The sequence below is a fragment of the Protopterus annectens genome, chromosome 3.part1 (genome assembly GCF_019279795.1).
Source record: "Protopterus annectens isolate FY-2018-M chromosome 3.part1, PAN1.0, whole genome shotgun sequence".
Lineage (NCBI taxonomy): Eukaryota > Metazoa > Chordata > Ceratodontiformes > Protopteridae > Protopterus > Protopterus annectens.
In genome coordinates, this window is record NC_056732.1 from 1,850,159,208 (window position 1) to 1,850,178,153 (window position 18,946).

General features: G+C 38.2%; 1 protein-coding gene across 3 annotated transcripts in view; it reads left to right on the forward strand.

Annotated features, from left to right (window-relative positions):
- LOC122798759 (zinc-binding protein A33-like) overlaps positions 1-18,946 on the forward strand; it is a 576,341-nt gene that overhangs the window by 227,354 nt on the left and 330,041 nt on the right. The window lies entirely within an intron of this gene.

Genomic DNA, 18,946 nt, shown 5'->3' on the forward strand with positions numbered 1-18,946 from the left:
CACTTCCCTGATCAATGCCCTCATCCTCAACCTGTCCAAAATCTGTGGTCCCAGTGGACTGGGTAGGCATAGACCTACTAGCTGTGTCAAATGTAAATGTAAGGGATGGCTGAATAACAAAGTCTGTGTCAGAATCAACTTCTGCACCCCTGAGCTGTGCCTCATTTTGGCTACCATCATCATCAGATTCTGAGATACTGATATCAGGTGGCACAAGGACCACAGTTCTACTGTCAGAATCAAGTGTGATAAAAATACAGAAACACAGGAATAATTAGCACCAGCACTATTACACTGTAATATATGCTAACAAGCTAACAATGCTGCCAATACTACTGAAAGGCCACTGATACAGACAACATGCCTAAGATCCATATCACACATTACAGTATTGGTTTATATTGATCAGCAGTAATGCAGTGAAAATATTTCACCTACCAACTGCAGAAATCAAGCGTGCCTGTAGACTGGATGTACCTGGAAAAAGTGAAACAAGAGGTAAGGGCAACAACACCACAATCAACAGTAGCACAGGGGTTACTACACTGCCGTTTTAAAGCAAAAATCGACAGTCATGTACACAAAACTGTGATTAACTACCCCAAGTTAAGCTTAGAACTGTATCAATCTTCAATCCCCCACCCAAAAAAAAACACAAGGGTCACAGCTAACTTCTTCATTTAAAAGCTTTCTTCTGTACAGCAGAATTCAACTATTCAAATAACTAGGCTCACGTGGAAGATCCTCCTGGGATGTGGTTGGTGAAGTGAGGTGCTGCTGCATGGCTGAGGGACCTGGAAGACATGAAGCAAGAGGTAAGGCCAATAACCCCACAATCAACAGTAACACAGGGACTGCACCTCTACAACTGCAATCAATAATCATTTACACAAGAACATGCCTGACATCTCCACTCTACGGTTATAACAGTAACAATCTTCAGTCGCCACAAACAAAATGATACATGTGCAACAGACTAAATTTATTCCTTTGTATTCTGTCAATGTACAACAGTATGCAACAGTTCAGATAGCAATGCCTACCTAGAAGCTCCTCTTGCGATGTTGCTGGCATATCTTACACACTGGCACCCACATCCAGCACATGGTGCACACCACATTCTTAGGAATGTTGGCTGCTCCTCAGGTCGGTTAGATAATGCTTTGTGGGTCTTAGCGGTTATTCCATAGCAAGGCTTCACATGTACCCCAGAGGTGACAGCCTACTGCAGCTATTCTTCATCTTGCAGTGGTAATCATGTCAGTGGACATGTGGCAATTCTGCTGTGACCACCCACAGCATTCACATTGGCAGCTATCTGTTGCCATAGTGTAAGGCAATGACCACTATCCTGCCTTCCCCTCTGAAAGAGAAGGCCTCCATGTTGACATAAGCCATCTGTGATGGCCTGGTTTTCCCCTTCTGTAAAGGGGGGGGGGGCTGCCATGGATTCGACCTTCTGACAGACATAGTTTTACTTGCCCTGAATGATGTAGAGTACACATAAGTATGACATAACTATGACTTAACTGTTTGCAGATGTGGTGTACAAGGTAGACAGTCAGTATTACTTACTCGTGAAACATAAAGCAGTCCACATATATGAACTACTAACAGTAAGCAGGATGCAAAACAAGGCATGAAACTAGACCTGCATATTCTTGTTAGTGTTATAACACTACCTCACCTTAACTAACATCCCCACAAATGTACAGGCAAATGACACTTTTGTTTAACAAAACATCCTAGACTTGCTAAATTTACTGTTATTGGGCTTGGCCATAAAAATTTCTAGTTATTTCTCACACAACATTCAAACACATGTATTTTCCTTTGTTGACAATCATGAGTTCCTCTAAAATGGCTTGTCGAACAGGGCCATGCCAGAATCCCTCCCAGTGGAATGGGGTGGGGGACCCGGGTATGAGGGAACACGTGTCTTGTTGGCCAGTCTTTCTGATCATCTCGGACCTAAAAAAGTAGAGTCCAATGGTTCAGAAAAGGAGTCAAGTTCATCCAGACCTCCATTAAACCATTCCCTAATGTCCCTTCCTGTCCTGTCATAATGGTTACCAATTGGGGAGGATTTATTAAAATAACGTGGCAAGTGTGAAGTAGAAACAATGTTAGACCTCTTAACAGTCTGCTCATTCCACTGGGAGGGATTCTGGATGGAGAAACAGGGGAAACAGGGAGAGATATAATGTATTCAAACTGAACCCAATGGTATTGTTTCGGAATATAAGGGTTTTAAAATTTACAATTACACTGATCATGTTTTGGATGAGACATATTTCAAACCTTTTTCAAAGGGATTCAAATGTGTTAAATGCAACAGGGGAGACCTTGCTGACACATTAATTGAATTAAAGTTATTTCTTAGGAAAATGAATCTTAGACTGTTTTACAAAAACAAACCTCACAGTACCACAGGGCTCACCAACACCTCATTAGTTAGAAGAAGCATTTTCAATCCTCCTTTGCATCCCACTATAGTAACATTTGAAAATATTGTTACCAAGGAGATTTATGACAAGTTTAACAGCTTCAAGAACAGTCCAATGTGTTACAATTTATCTAGGAAAGAAGAGAAGTTGTTGAACAGTTTGAGGAATGAGAATGGTATAAGATACATGGAACCTGACAAAGGTGGGGGGTTAGTGATGTTTCATCATTCATCAAACAGATTACACGAACACCTTAACATCTTTATTGTCAGATGAGAACACATATTCCCCAGTGTCTTACAATGAGATCCAAGTAGCTTACGGCAGGATCAATTCTTTATTGGAGGAATACTGGATAAAAAACAGAATAGAGAGTTCAACCTATGAATTCTTAAAACAAACTTATCCTGTTATTCCAGGGTTTTTTGGAATACCCAACTTACACAAATCTATTACACACCCTCCCTTTAGACCGATCGTATCGGCTAAAAGATCTAAGACACACCCTTTAGCGGTTTTCATTGATCGATCAGTTAAGAATATTGTTCTCAACCAAAAGCATTTGGTCAGGGATTCTTGGGACTTTTTGGGTAAGACTGACCAAAATCTATGGTCTGAAAGTTGTATTTTCACTACCATAGACGTGAAACATCTTTTTTCATGTATTCCCAGACACGAAGGGTTTGAATTTTTTGAGGAAAGTATTTCCAGGTATTCTGATTTACCCTTGGACAGGAAATTGTTAACCCTAGAACTAATGGAGGTGGTACTAGACAACAACTTTCTTAGTTTTGAGGGTGAATATTACAAACAAACCAGTGGCGTAGCTATGGGGGCAGCTTGTGCCCCCGTATACACCAATCTGGTTTTATTGGAATGGGAAAACAGATTTATCTTTTCAGGTCCTTTCATCAGCCACATTACAACCTATCTCTGATTCTTGGACGACATTTTTGTTATATGGGAAGGAACGGTGGAGAAGTTGGAAGAATTTATGAAGTACATCAACAATTCCACCACCTTTCTTTCTTTTACATATCAAATTGACAATACAAGTATTAGTTATCTCGATATTATGTTGAGTAAAACCAATGATGGTTTTAAGTCACAGATTTATAGGAAACCTACCTGGTGTAACAGCTACCTCCATTTTGACAGTCAATATCCCTACCATCAGAAAAGGAGTATTGTGAATGGGGCAGGCAGTGAGGGTAGCAAGAATGACATCAGATTTTACGGATTTACATCATGAGTTTGTGTTTCTGGGTGATAAATTCATTGAGAGAGGCTACCCTAAAAAATTGGTAGGTGAGACTTTACAGGAGGTTTACATTGGGTGGGGGACCAGATATAAACCCTTATTGGGACAACCATGGTCTGATAGTGTTGGTTCAACAGAGGAATCTAGGGATTTCCAGGGGGCTTGTGTTATTGAACATAATGGTTTTTCAGACCAGGTAATCTGGATACTTCAGAACAATTGGTCCATTTTAAAAACTAATCATGATGTTCATGACACGGCTGGGGATGGACCACAGGTCATATACAAAGTTGGTCAGAACTTTAAGAAACTTTTTGAAAGGGGAATAATCATGTATAGATATAATGGGGGAACACATTCTTGTGGGGCATGTAGTCAATGTTCTCATATTCATCAAGTTGATCATATTATTTTAAACAAAGGTTTGAACAACAAAATCAGATTTTGTAGAGGGAACTGCAGGACCAGAATGTTGGTGTATTTGGCGACCTGCTCCTATTGTCCGGCATATTATGTAGGCAAAACTGAGAGGGCACTAAAGACCAGGATTTACGAGCATATGAATGACATAAAAAACAAAAAAGAAACTAGTCCCCTCTACAAACACACCACAGTCTGCAGTTCTTCACCGGATTTTAAATTCGGTATTGTTGATTTGATTGACAGGAATTTGAGAGGAGGTGATTATAAAAACCTTTTGTTACAGAAATAAATAAGGTGGCAGCTGAGACTAAAGTCAAACATAGAACCAGGCTTAAATGAATACATTAACATCAAAGCCATTTTGTCAGGGAGATCTGACTTGGTATAATTAACTATTTTTAAAACATATCAGAATTCATCAAATACAATATTTAGAAAATTGTTAATATGACCCATGCACATACACCTATTTTTATTAATGTTTTGGTTGTATGAATGAATTTTTAATTACCTTCATACCATTTTTTGTATTTAACTGTATCTAATGTATCCAATGAAGGTTTTTAAATAGTGTGTCTTGTAACTTTAAGATTTCTAGACTTAATTGAATAATTAGTTTTTAGCGCATCTTCTTTGTTATATATAAAAAGGTGGTACCAGTGAACATATTATCTGATGAAGTTTGCTTGTAGCAAACAAAAGTGCTCATCTTGAGAATTGTGAAATAAATTATTATTTTCTCCCAGTTGTGGATATTTTGTTTTATAAGTTGAATACCTCCCCCTGACCCATTTTCAGCAAAAGCAAAACTCTGCGAATGATCGTTACATCGAAATTTTACCAGTGGGCCATCTTTGGGAATGTGTCCTTTTCCCCACTGTAGTGTGATCTCAGAGTTGGTATATTTAGTTAGAGGGCATGTGGGTTTTAAATGTTTCTGTTTTATGTGATCGTTACATTGGCACACTGCTTACTTACTATGGGAAAAAGTTTGATGTAATGATTGTTTGCAAAGTTTCTCTTTTGCTGAAAATGGATCAAAGAAGATGTATTCAGTTTCTTTACCTTTCACTGATGTAATATAGACCCATCTCAGGTTGTGCTAGTACCAAAATACTGGAAAATGAAGCCCTTGCTGAAGTAACTGCAGGATACTACGTGTACTCTGCTGATTACACACAAACACACATAATTGACTGCAGCAAAACTGAACCCTAAATCTAAGTGCACAGACTACACAACACAGTACTTAATGCAAGCACCACAGCATAAGTCTGATTTTTCCAAGAGGGCAGGTGAAACTGTATTAGATGACATCAGCAGACCATATATTGAGCAATAGCTTGGGAGGCCTGCCTAGGTACACAGCGTCATAAGATTATATGAGGATATTAGCCTAATAGCAGTATCCTGTTATTGAGCCTAGTAGTGTAGCAATACAAGTACCCTTATTGAGCATAGTTGGATATTTAATGTTAAAGAAAGCAAAAGTATGTGTGAAAACACATGTAAAGTCAGTGCATTAACAGGATCTTATGGGTTATGATGCAATATTTTAAAGCCAAACACTGCATTGTGGGATACATAGATGTAGAGTAAAAAATTCAAAATCACATCAAGATGCTAGACTCTATGTGATCAGACCCTGCAGATTTTGGAATTAAATTAAAAAATATATATATTAAAAAACAAGATAAGTCCCAAAGTGGTAGTAAAATGTTGGAAACATCAAGACATGATGAAATAAAAATGTTTTTAGTCTGTGGGTGCTGGTCTCCTTTAATCACAATTCTGGAGAAAATGTACTGTAATAGGTACTTTAGAAAGAATTAACATAGTATGTCATGTCAAATTCAGTAAGATGCATTAACAAGGTATACGCTAGTCAGAGGAAAATCATAAACATTACTAAATACTAACACATAGTGTTAATTATATACATATTGTAAAGTTAAGTATATGGATTAGTAGTATTTACAATATGTATGTGTAATAAATAGTGAAGCTCTTTTCAGAGGAGTAATAAATAACTTAAGTAGCAAAATTATAGTAGGAATTTAAGGTTATGCTTCAGTGATTAGCCAGTATATAGAAAGCAGGTGCATTTAGATTATTTTTGTAATTTTTGCTTAAGAATTTGTTTGAATGTTTCTAGAGTATTGTAGCTTTTAATTTCATCAGGAAGTTTGTTTCACGTGGCAGGTCCTGTACTACAGATGTTTTTTTCTTTTTTTCCTTCGATGAGTAGCTTTGACCCTGATTATACAACTGTGAGTGCATCATTGTGGCTGCTTCTAAGACAGTAGCTTTGGTCCCCTATTTGAATTACTCTTTGATCCCCCCAAATTAAGTCATTTTTAGTCATCATTTTTCTACAAGAAATTGTGCCTTAATTAAACTAGAGGTAAGCAGCTAGCTTCACCAAATATTTTACTTTGTACCTGTCAAAAAAATGTACCTAGCAAAACATTATAATAAAGTTAGTCTTGATCTCAGCCTGAAACGATGTTCTAGGTAACTTACCTGCTAAATAAATTAATAAACTCGAGATTGTTGCTTTAGAGAGATGTCAGTATAAAATAAAACTCCAGAAACATGTGGGCTGTAATGTAATGGCTAAGGAGCACCAGCAATTAGAGGGCTAGAGGGCTGTAGATTTACAGATTTCTTTATTTATCATTCTGTTTACATTTGCTAGCAGCTAATGTCTAATCAGGAAGTTCTATGTTGATTAGAGTCCTGATGATTCCAAGGTAAAATGAAAATTCGACTGAAAGCATTACATTAAGCATTGTTTGAGAAGTAAACACTGGAATACGAATTCTACCATAATCTTGAATGTGATATACTCAGTAAAATGTGTTACAGAAAGTACTATGCAAAAACCAAGTTAGGATAGTGAGGAGTGCATAAAATATGTGCTCCTTTTAACAGTTTATAACGATCAATAAGAGGACAGAATATATGAAAGGAGGTCTAGCTGACCAGGATAGTTTAACAAGGGTGTAGATTTAATAGGTGGTATCACAGCTCTGCATCTACTACTGAGGTGTATGGTGGCATGGGGTTTTAATGAGTGCCTGGTGATGGAAGTTCTTATCTCAAAGGAAGTTTTTTTATTTTTAATAGATTTTGCCAGTGCAGACAGAGAACAGTGTATCACCACAATTCTTCCTGAAACCTCAATACTCCTTTAAGTTTCAGAGTTAGTTATGTACTTTTCTATCCAAATTACCTTGAATGTTGTGTGATATGAGCACGATTATTCCAACATTCATGTTCAGCATTCTTGAATACTGCCACTTTCTTCGTTATATATTTTATTTATCATTTGGTGATCAGGTTAGTCACACTAGGCTAATAGCCTTTTTTCAGGGAGAACCGTGGTTATATTACAAGGAGAAATTTAGCAAGGACATCAGGGAACTTCCTATTACTCATTAGGAGAGTGTTTGCTCCATTTCTAGAGCAGTGGCAGCTGGGAGAACAGCTCTGAAGGAAATCCAAGATGGTGGAGAGCACAGGGTCAACTGCTGGTGCAGTGTCTGAAGCTATAACAGATTCTAAAGTACTGTTTCAGAATAATTTGTTGTTTCATCTGAAGCAAATTTGCAACACAATGATGGATGTGTTATTACAGCCCTCCAGTCAGAAGGGATGCGGGTAACATTTGGGGTGAATTGTTATTGCAGAGTGAACCAGAGAGTGGATAAGATGTTTCTTGAGGTGAAATTATGGAAACAATTCAATCAGAAGAATTGGAAGCTGTTTTGAAAGGAGATCACCAGACAAAGATGTTGAATGCTGAGACTGTTAAGGAGACTGCAGTGAAAGTGTTGAGAGATGAACAGAGGAGAGGAAATGTCAACAATCAAAGGAAATTTATGGTGAGAATTTAGAACAAGGAAGTAAAAGAAATGGACAGGTATGATATTTGGGATAATTTAATAGTCCCACTGGCAGTGAAGGGTCAGGAGGTAAGAGCTTTTATTCTTATTCATAAAGACATTTTGTGACATTAATTTTGAGACTGGTTCTGTTCTAGAAAGGTTTTGGGAGTGTATGAGAAGAAAAAGAACTGTAATCCATGGACTTCTTATGTGGTTAAAGCACTTCACAGACAAATTAAAAAAAATAAGATACATCTTCATTTTCTAACTGAGGATGGAAACATTAAGGAGATTTTTTTATTTTTATTTTTATTTTATTTTTAGTTTAACATTTATTTACCAGGAAAGTCCAACTTGGAACAAAGCCAATTTTCAGCGCAGGTCTGGGGAGAAATGCTCCAGATATGCCTTTGTAATATTTAAGCAAACTTTGTAAAGAAGTTATGGACATTAGCAAATTATATGATAACAGAGGATTATGGAATGGGGGATAGGTCTGTCATATTACATTGGTTCATGAGTTCATAGGTGTTTACCAGGCTAACTACCACAAGGGCATTTTTAAGCCTGGCCATGCATTACAAATCTCTGACAAGTTTTAGTACCCTTCATAAGTGCAAGCAGGGGCTTGGCAGATGAAACATTAACAAGCAGGGGCCTGGAAGATGAAACATTTACAGGTTGCCTGTGTCTATTAGAACAGGGTTGAATTTCCTGCTCCCCATCCAATTGTTCAAGTTACACTTGAAATGGGTTCGGGAGGAACTCTGCTTCACATGGATGGGGAGCATTCTTCAGAGACAGGATAATATCTGGGACATATCTGTATCTCTCCAGCAGATCCTGTTTATATCACAGGCAGGGCTTAAGTCTTTAGAATGGGTAATCCTGGTGCTGTTTGTTTTGTGAATATGCAAGAAGTCCATCAGAGTGGTGTCTGATAATACCGTGTATAACAGCACTGATCTCACCTCAACAGCCTGTAGGAGACAGAATATAGAGATAGGGCCTTGAGATGGTCTGCATGGGACATTTTACTTGTACCCTGTATTCCTTTAGTGAAGAACCCTGGTGGACATTGCAATTGTTAGATGTGTTTGCTTAGATGCATACCCAGTTTGGGTTTGTAAAAGGCAGATCATGTCTCCTAAACCTGATAGACTTCTTTGAAGCAGTCACCAAAGTCGTAGATGAGGGTAAGGTGGTTCACACAGCCTATCTAGATCTCGCCAAGGCTTTCAACACCCTCCCCCACTCTGGAATTATAGATAAACTCACTAAACTAGGTATAAATCCCTAAGTCACAAGATGGGTTGCCAACTGGCTCACTGACAGAACCCACACTGTGAAAGTAGCAGACTCCAAATCCAACTTCATACCAGTGACAACTGGAGTACCACATGGTTCAGTCCTGGGTCCTCTCCTGTTTAGTATCTACTTCTCTGAAGTACAGGCCAACACAGAAGGTCTTTGCCTAATGAAGTTCGCAGATGACTGCAAACTAGGAGCCATAATCAAAACTCCAAAAGATGTGGACATCGTACAAAAGGGCCTCACTGAGACAGGTGCCTGGTGTCAAAGCCATGGCCTCAAGCTCAATGCCAAAAAGTGCATTGTCATTCCTTTTGGTAAAAACTCAGTACCCATGAACTACCACATAGGTGGTAATCTACTTAACACTGAAAGTGTGATAAGAGACCTTGGGACATAGGTGGACAGTAATCTCTCCTTTGATAATCACATTGCCACAGTAGTCAGGAAATCCTTCTATGTGGCACACCTCATCACAAAAGGTTTCTCATCCAGGAAAAAAGAGGTCATTGTTTCCCTCTACTCGTCACTCATTAGACCCATTATAGAGTACAATGCCCCTTTTGGTATGTACCTCACAAGACATCTACAACAACTGAAAAGGCCATAGAAATACCTCACAAAGAGGATTACTGGCCTCAAACAGATGCCCTATGCAGACCGTCTCAAAAAACTGCAGCTTTACTCCATTGCATATCGCCTATTCAGAGGCAATCTCTGCCTAACACACAAAGCAATGTCAAACCCAGAGCTTTTAGACATGCTCCACTTAAAGAAATCCCAATCCCTACATGCTACATGGTCTAGGGACCTAAATCTTGCCACCACAATAAACAGAACATGCTGGAGGGATAGATTCCTGTCCCAGAGACTTCCCATACTCTGGAACAAACTACCTATCTATATCAAACAAAGCTCCTCATTTGCGCTCTTCAAGAAAAATCTTGATGATTGAATGGGAGATAGGAAATTCACCCCGGGGATCACTTCTGTGGCTCTGCTCGACAGCGGCACAGGAAAATAATTTTCTTGGGTGGCGAAAGCCAGGGTACCTTTGGCTAGGCTTATATAGGCCCTAGGGCCAATAGCCTAGTACCTACCTATGAACCTATGAACAAAAGGGGGCATTGTATTTAATGATAGATCTGATGAATAGAGAATACAGTGGAACAATGACTTTCTTGGACCTAGAGGCCATACTTTTGTTAATAAGCTCGCAATGTAGAATGATTTCCTCACTATTGTAGACATATGATGGTCAAAGTCTGGGTTACTGTCTATGTATATCACTAAGTCCTTCACTACTGGGTCACCTCTAAGGGGTGTGTTGTCAATGTGATAGTTATCTGGGGTGGATGACTTCCCAAAGGATACTATATGCAATTCTTGGCATTTAGTTTTAGTCCATGGCTCTGACACTAATTGTTTGTCTTTATCACTTAGCTATCTACTGGGTGACATATGGGTTTGTACCTAACCTCGTGAGTTAGTCAACAATGCCTGAGTGGGTTATTGTTTCAAAGGCCTTGGCCAGGTCAAGGTAGGCAGTGTGAGCCACTTTGCTCTCATCCAGTGTTTTGGTAACTTTCTCAAGAAGTTTAACAGGTTCAGTAGGCATGACCTGCCTTTGATGAAACCAAATTGAGTTGGGTCCCATGTCTGGAGGTTTACTATATAATTATTGATCACTTACATGATAATTCGTTACATAGCTTTGCATGTAAGACTAGTGAGACTTTTGGGTCTGTAGTTTCCAGGGTCTGTAGATGGCCCACTTTTGTGCAGAAGGATTTTATTTATTTGTTTTATTTTACATTTGTTAATCGGGGGTGTCAGACTGGGCCGAAAAGGCCCTTTTTCAGCAGAGGCCCGGGGAGAAAAGCTCCACAAAGAAAAATTACAGACACATTTAGTTATTTAGACATATCAGTATACACACAAATTACAAGAGACATGTTTTTACAGTGGTATGCGGCACATAAACAGTTACAGTGGAGAGAACAAACAAAAAAATATTAATTTTAAAAATAAAGGTAATTAATAGATTTGTGGTGTACAGCTGAAATTTGGAAAATAGGTAGAATACATACATAGTACACAGGTACAGTACATACATTGTTGATTAGCCAGTGTTTGAGAGTAAGATTGCAAACTATTATCAAGTGCTCTAGATTTAGTATGTATATGGTATCCGCTTTCACTAGCCTGGGGAGCAATCATGGCACTGCCAACTTTGCTTGAGATGTTGAAGACCACAGACGAAGAATCCACTTAAAACACTAGCATATTGCACTTCTAGCACTTCGACAACCGCCTTCAAGGAGTATAAAACATCACATAACTTACGCAGTTTATATACCCTAATACATCTAACAATTAAACAAGCAGCTAATCCAACAACTAAACCAGTTAATCAATAAACATTAAAAAATACTTAATACTACTTTCTCATCAGATAAGAAGCCTCCATTTACATTCCACATTCAGACCCTGAGGAAATAAAGTGTCATATTTCAAAATAAAAGTATGTTCTTTATATAAAAACTTTTTTTTATACAAATCATCAGAATGATTAGATTATATCAATAGCTATGTTAAGATTAATACAAATGAATATATTAAGGCTATGAATGACTTTGACACCCTTATATCTAAGGGAGTGAGGTTAAAATATTTTTCACAAAATGACAAAGATAAAAAGTTTAATACTGATGACAGTGAGTTGGCTTTATTTTACTGTCTTCCAAAAATTCATAAAAGTGGGGTTGACCCACCTGGTAGGCCTATTGTATCTGCTCAAAAATATTGTTTATCTAATATTGGGAAATTTTTGCATGGATATTTATTCCCTTATGCAATAAAGTTACCTAGTTATATTAGGGATAGTTTTGATTTTTTGGAAAAATTATCTAAAATACAATGGAGTGCAGATATGTTTTTTATAAGTGTTGATGTTGTTAGTTTGTATACTGACATACAGTGTTAGCTTGGACTAAAAGCAGTAAAATATTTTTTGGGTGATAGTCCAGTAACGTATTATATTATTGAAATATTGGAATTTTGTTTGAATAATATTTTTTTTATGTTTAATGAACAATTATACAGACAAATCAAGGGCACTGCCATGGGGGCATCTTTTGCCCCCATGTATGCCAACCTGATGATGGGTTTGTATGAGTTAGAATGGTTAAATCATATAGATTTTTTTTTAAATTATGTAGCTAGTTATTTTCGTTTTATAGATGATCTTGTTTTTATTTGCAAAGGTGGGATATCTTATGTTGGTCAGTTTATAGAAGTTATGCAACATAATAGATTTGGACTTTCCTTTGACGGCATACAGGTGGATAAAGATATAACTTTTTTAGACATACATCTGATTTTGGAGGGCAGTAATATTTTACATACGTCTGTGCATAGAAAATTTGCTGATAGTAATCAGTATTTGATGGGGACTTGCTGTCATCCAGTTCATACTTTGGTCTCTTTGCTCTATGGGGAATGGATGAGACTTAGACGGCTATGTAATACTGACATGGACTTCTTTAAGGAAATTAGTGTGACTAGTGAGATGTTTAGATTGAGGGGCTATAGTGAAGCTAGTATTCAAACAGCTATAGATAAGGTTATTAATGAACAACATAAAGTTGGTACTTATAATTATGGAAGTAAGGGGTATAAGTTAGACATTTGGAATTAAGGGGTATAAGTTAGATGTTAGACATCAAGAGAAAAGATTAGTTTATTTTGTCTCTACATGTACTGTTTTCAGTGATGTTTTAATAGATATTGTTAAACACTACTGGAATTTTTTGTTTAGATCAGTGGACCTAAAAAAATTATTGTCTAGGTCTTTAGGCATCTCATTTCGTAGAGGTAGGAATTTAAATTATATTTTGGTACATGATAAATTTAAATATCCCACTGAGACATTACAATATAGGACCATGCAGAGATTAGGAACTTCACTCTGTGGTCATTGCAATGTATGTCATTATATTGTTCCAACTTTTAAGTATATAAATAGCCATGTATTTGAGGTTAAAAATATATATAGCTGTAATACTGAAGGTATTATTTATGCATTGACATGTCCTTGTAACCTTGTATATATAGGAGAAAGCAAAAGGAAGTTTAAAACTAGACTGCAGGAGCATGTGAGGATTATTATAAATAATAAAGAAGATAGCCCTGTTGCTAAACATTTTATGCTGGTTCACAATTCTAATCCAAATAGGTTACAAGCCACTATCTTAGAATATATTATTAAGGGTGTATTTTCTGACGATTTGTATAAAAAGAAGTTGTTATATAAAGAAAGTATTTTCATTTTGAAATATGACACTTTATTTCCTCAGGGTTTGAATGTGGAATGTAACTGGAGGCTTCTTATCTGATGAGAAAGCAGTATTAAGTATTTTTTAATGTTTATTGATTAATTGGTTTAGGCTGCTTGTTTAATTGTTAGATGTATTAGGGTATATAAACTGTGTAAGGTATGTGATGTTTTATACTCCTTGAAGGTGGTTGCCGAAGCGCTAGAGGTGCAATAAACTGGTGTTTTAAGTGGATTCTTCGTCTGTGGTCTTCAGTTTATCTTTTCTTTTTGGTTCGTGCAGTGTTTGCTTGAGATGTTGCCTGATGAGGTCTTTAAAGGAGGCTTTGGATGATGTGTTTTGAATGCTCGTGGGGACAGAGTTCCATTTTTTTGGCCACTGAACTACTGTATAGTGCATCTCCAAAGCTATTGTAGATGTTGACTTCTAGTAGTAGTTTCCTCGATGATCTAAGAGGACTTTTGCCTGAGTGATGTTATACTAGGTTTTTGAGGGCAGGACACTTATTGGGGAGGTAATAGATAGAATGACAGAGGCAGAGCTGAGTGTAGGTTAGGAGGTTGGGCAGTTGAAGCCAGTGGAGCTGTCTCAAAGCAGTACAGTGATGAGTTCTATATGAGCAATTTGCAGCAAAGTGGGCAATTCTGTTATAGCAGGCTTCCATTTTGCTTAGTTCAGTTTTGTTGAGATTAGTTAGAATGGGAGATGCATAGAGTAGGGTGGATAGAAGTTGGGAGCGAGCAATGGCTGATCTTGTGTTGTTGGTAAGAAATGGTTTGAAATGGTAGAGTGACCCCAGTTTGGCATGCACTTTTTTAATAATTAAGTTGATATGACCTTCAAATTTTAGGTGGGAGTCTATGGTTATTCCCGATAGCTTAGCCTGTGCCACTGGAGCAATTGGAGTAGCATTTGTGGAGTAGATAGTGAATTGACTGTTAGTGTTTTTGTTAGAACTGGTTATAATCATAAGCTGAGTTTTCTTCGGATTGAGGATAAGTTGGGCTTTGGTAAGGTAGTTTTTAACATCAGAGAATGCTAGTTGAGTTGTTTGCAGGAGGGTGGGAATGTTTTGTGCAGCACAGATTAAGGTAGTGTCATCTGCATACTGAATTATAGATGCATGCTGTGTGGAGGTATGGAGGTCATTTGTGAAGACTGCGAATAGTAGTGGTCCTAAGATAGATCTCTGTGGGACTCCTATAGTTATGGGCAGCTAAGGAGAGAGAATTTTCCCATTTCACAGCTTGGTACCTGTCAGTTAAGTAGCTTTGGAACCAGGTAAGAGTGGAATTTGATAGATGATATTGGTTTAGTTTGTTTAGCAGGATTTGGTGTGAGACTGTGTCAAATGCTTTGGACATATCCAAAAAAAGAGTTGACACTTGTAGGCCTTCATTTTTGAGATGGTTTACTGTGTCTGTGAAGCAGAGGAGGGCTGTAGTGGTACTGTGGGCAAGTCTGAAACCATGCTGAGTAGGTGACAGGATGTTTCTGTCTAGGAGATAGTTTAGCATCTGGGTATGGATGCATTTTTCTAGGATTTTGGCCAGGGGGGAGAGTAAAGCAATGGGTCTGTAGTTATTAAGTTCAGTGGAGGTCCCACCTTTATGTATGGGTGTAACATAGGATATTTCCAGAATTTAGGCACATAGTTTCCAACAACTGATCTGTTTATGAGAGTGGAGACTGAGACAGCAATAGCATCTGCTGTGAGTTTCAAGAAATAGCTGGGGAGTAGTTCGGCTACTGTTGATGAGGTTTTTAGTTTGGAGAAAATGCTTTTGATTGAAGTGGTGGAAACTGTTTTGAGGGTAAAGCTTGCATTAGTGTTATTTGTTTTGGGGGGGGGGTAGTGAGGAAGGAATTGTCCTGTGATACTAAAGATAGAATTGAGTTCACAAAGTGGGAGTTGAATTGTGCTTCGATGGGAACTTTAGTGTCAGGGGTGGTTGGTTTGGGGGTAGCCTTTTGGGTGGATTTTAGTAGCTGGTTTGCATTTTTCCAATATTTTTGTGGGTTGTGTTGGTATTTAGTTTGTAATGTTGTGTAGTAGGATTTTTTGTCCAGCCTAATGCATTTTTTGCAGTTGCAGTTCTTGGTACTTAGTTAGGCTTTGTGTTTCTTTGTTTTTTTGATAGTAAAGCCAGGCAGTGTCTCTGGACTTGAGGATTTGTTTGGTTTCTTTACTGAGCCTGGGGGTTGTAGAGGTTCTAACCTTAATTTTGCACAATGGAGCAACAGTGTCTAGGTGTTGTATAAATGTTTTGTTGAAATATGCTACAGCCTGGTCAAAAGAAGGGTTTTTAGGGGGGGTCCAGTCACAGTTACAGAGTAAAGTGCTAAGGACCTCTGGAGAGAATTTTTTTGTGTTTCTAGTGGATATATAGTTAGTGGTTTTGCCTATGCTTGTTCTACTATGCATAAAGTATATTATGTTGTGGTCACTTAAGGTATCTGGGAGACTGCCTGTGTGAGGGTACAATGTGGGGTTGTTAGTTAGTAACCTCTTGATCCCTTATAATAACTTGAAACAACTACGTTCTGCTGAAAAGCTTCAAGTCAGCACAACTCGAATTGCCAATTCTGCAGGTAACTGCCTTTTTTCCAACGCAGTAGGCAAAATATGGAATAACCTCCCCTCTCACATTACCGCTATAGGCTCCTTTGATCTTTTTAAAAAACAACTTCTTGCACATCTTAAAATCTTCTGGCTCTGCTCTTGTACCAATCCAGACTGAGAAACCTTATACCTTCTACTATCATACTTCCTTACTTCTCAACTGCAATCTTTCTCTGTGTTCTCAATCAACCTAATGACTGCACAGTTTCTACTGTTCTCACAAAAAAAAAAAAAAAAAAAATATATATATATTTTATATACACTAATATGTATGTAATGACCTGAATGGATTGTAGTTTTAGAAATAATTAATGTCTTTCTCAATATGTAGATAGCACTATATATGTTCTATTTTTTTCTTGTTCTAGACTATTAAGTATCCATGGTAACTCAACGTCTGTCAAAGGAACTTATAGTAAATCTACAATTTGTATAACCTTGTTTTAAATCTGTGGAGCTTTTCTCCCCGGGCCTCCACTGAAAATGGAAATTATCCAGCTGGACTAGCCCGGTCAACAAATGTAAAATAAAATAAATAAAAATAGTTAGGACGCAGTCAAGGATGGATTCCCTTTTAGATTTTTTATCACATCTAGTTGGAATTTGGACTAGCTGCTGGTGGCCATGGAGATTTATTAGATTACTTGGTAGTTCTGATATGCAGGTGAACCAATCTAGGTTGAAGTCCCCCAGAATAAGGGTTTCTTGTGCGTATGTGGAAGAACACCAGGATAAAAGAAAACAGCTGTTCTTTGAATTTAAAAATATGAAATGAAAATTAGAAATGGCAAAGTTGACAGTTAAACAAGTCTATAAAAGAGCCTGCTGAAGACAGAAGTCAGAAGTCAGTTGTCAGTTACAATTGTCAGTGTAACTGTGCAATGGATACCCAAAATGACTCTCCAAAAACTCATTTTGCTCCAGTTGTCCCTGCAACAGCTACCTGCATTGTCCCGTTCAGGAGGTCTCTGAACATTAGGGCTACTAAGTGAAACCATCTAGCATCTCCCTGAAAACTTTGTCCTCTGTTAAAGACATTGAACACATTTTGCTCCAGTTGTCCCTGCAACAGCTACCTGCATTGTCCCATTCAGGAGGTCTCTGAACATTAGGGCTACTAAGTGAAACCATCTAGCATCTCCCTGAAAACTTTGTCCTCTGTTAAAGACATTGAACAGTATGTATTGACAGCTACTCCGAAGGGTTACATATTGAGAAACTGCTTCTAACCAGGATTGTATGTTTAGTAATTCTAGCATACTATTCAGGCAGGCTAGCCAGCAGCCTACCCTCCCTTTACCGACTCAACCCTCTTTCCCCTACTATTCTAACCCCCTTACTTTACCTATTCCTTCTCTTTTGCTTGAGTCCCTATACCCTCCTAGACAAGTCCATTGCTATACTATAACTGGCCACCAGGTGGCGCCTCGTTAACTAACTTTCTGTTAAGATAGATTCTGAATTATAATTGTCTACCCCTCTTTGTAACCATTCACACTTACTAACTTCTGCCCTGTATTCCTCATATCTTTTCTGTATGCTTTCTGTCACCAGACCCCTAGTCACGCTGCTCTTAGTCCACTGATACCCTTAACACCTCTTCTTCTCTCCCCAAGAAAGCCTGCCTTCAGTGTCCTCTACCCTTGCATCCTGCCTCTCTTCCTCCACACCTTTGGATCAACCTTACTCACACCATCAGACTTACCTGTTGATTAGCTCTCTCTTTACTGATTGTCTCCTTTTACTCCTTTGTCTCTGTTACTCTGTCCCTCCTCATAGCTGCCCCTCCTCATTGCTATCTTCCCTCCTCACTTCCCCCGTTATAATTACTGACCCTACCCCTGTTCTGCCACCTCATATCTTCCACGGCTGCTCCCATCCACACATTAATTTCCTTTCCACTTTCCCACTGGTCACCATCATATCCCTGATGCTCTATACCATCTTATTCCACTAACCTGTCACCTGCTCTCTACTATCTCATCCCCTAACCCTCTACTTACTATAGATACACAGTATCTGCTTCTCCCTAACTTCCCTCCTGTTGCTTACTCTCGCTTCCTGTCCCATATCGTTAGCTTTTACCCTCCCCTTACCCCTACCCCCGCCTTAGCTTATAAATATACCCTTACCCTAGATCCGCCATTTTTCTTCTTCAACCTCCCACCTGGCTGCTGTGCGTCCTGTTCCTGTGCTAGAACTGGTAAGAGAATTTCAACGGTTTTAAGTATAATATATTTGCTTTTCGTTTTTATTTGTCTTTGTTATATAAACCAATGTCATGACTGCTTTGTATGTACCTAATTATGCTTTTGAATTGTTCGCAATACCTCAGTGTTTTTGTGCACGCTACTTGTAGCGTCTGTTGTTATGAGTTTTGTACTTTTTTGTAATACTCTTGCTTAATTATTTTTACTTGTCCTTTTTCTCACACCTACTTCATGACCGCTTGTATACACTTGATTTTGCTTCTGAATATTACACTAACTCAGCGTTTCTGTGCACGCTACTTGTAGCGTAAATTGTCCGAAGTACTAGGTGTTTGACCGCTTGTATGCACTTGATTTTGCTTCTGAATGTCTACGTTAACTCAGCGTTTCTGTGCACGCTACTTGTAGCGTAGGTTGTCCAGTACTAGGTGTCTGAAGCGGACT